Below are 1,149 nucleotides of genomic sequence, written 5' to 3'. Positions count from 1 at the left end.
GCGTCATTTGAAGGATCAAGCTCGACGAAAATGGTTCACATTAGTGAATACTAATGCCATCTCTTAGAATTTTCAGGTACTTATCAGACTGCCTAGTAAATTACGTGGTAAACTACAGTAGAAATCAAAGTAAATTACCTGGCTCAGTAAAAAAAAATGCTAGCGCCACCAAAAAAACAGTAATGTGAAAGCTGAAAGTGTTCTACGTATATGAGCCTGAAGACGTTTATGTAAAAAAAATTTGTGCTTAGCGGACTGAAAAATGTAAAAAAAAGTAAGGATTTTCGAGTAAATTTAAGAACATTCAAGTTTAGAACATTATTTTTTATACAAGAGGCGATGGGAAAAAATTCATGAGTATGAGAAAAACTGTTGTGAATCAGTTGTAGTTAAGAAATTTGAAAATTAATAAAAATTGTTGCTTAAAAGTACAAAAACGTGCAACTATATTATCTTCATTTCTAATACAGATATAAAAGCGATTCAAACTGCAAACTGTAATGGATAGGCTCTGTAATTATTTCCCATCTCCCGGAAGGATGTGATAGTCTTATTTTTTGTGAAAATCGCGATATTTTTAGACATTTTTTTTGTTGGAAAACAAGTGGCAGAAAGCAGGGGTGGGGGGCCTTTTTTTCACTGTCGACCGCTGGTCCCTTTCTTTGACCCGTGTCTAGGTGCCATCCAAGGATTCAGAACTACAGTTCGAAGAAAGGTACCAGCGGTCGGCAGTAACACAAAAAAGGGCCCCCTGCTTTCTGTCACTTGTTTCCCAACCAAAAAATGTCTAAAAATATCACGATTTTCACAAAAAATAAGATTATCACATCCTTCCGGGCGATTGAAAATAATTACAGAGCCTATCCATTACAGTTTGCAGTTTGAATCGCTTTAATATCTGTATTAGAACTGAAGATATTTGTAACAGAAACGTTACTACAAATTAGGCTCGGGGCGACCCCGCACGTGAAGGGTGCTGAGCCATAAACGAGGCATGGCGGAACCCCCCGAGGGGTCCCGAAGTCCCGAGGGACCGGTCAGTCTTGGCTCGTTCGCTCAGTCGAAAACCGATTAGTAAAAGTGAGTGCTCTCGTTATCGCCGGACCGACTCCTGGAGAAACCGCTATTCCACGACGTTTCGACGCCCTA

The sequence above is a fragment of the Belonocnema kinseyi genome, chromosome 2 (genome assembly GCF_010883055.1).
Source record: "Belonocnema kinseyi isolate 2016_QV_RU_SX_M_011 chromosome 2, B_treatae_v1, whole genome shotgun sequence".
Taxonomy (NCBI): Eukaryota; Metazoa; Arthropoda; class Insecta; order Hymenoptera; family Cynipidae; genus Belonocnema; species Belonocnema kinseyi.
Note: the sequence above shows the minus strand (reverse complement) of the source record.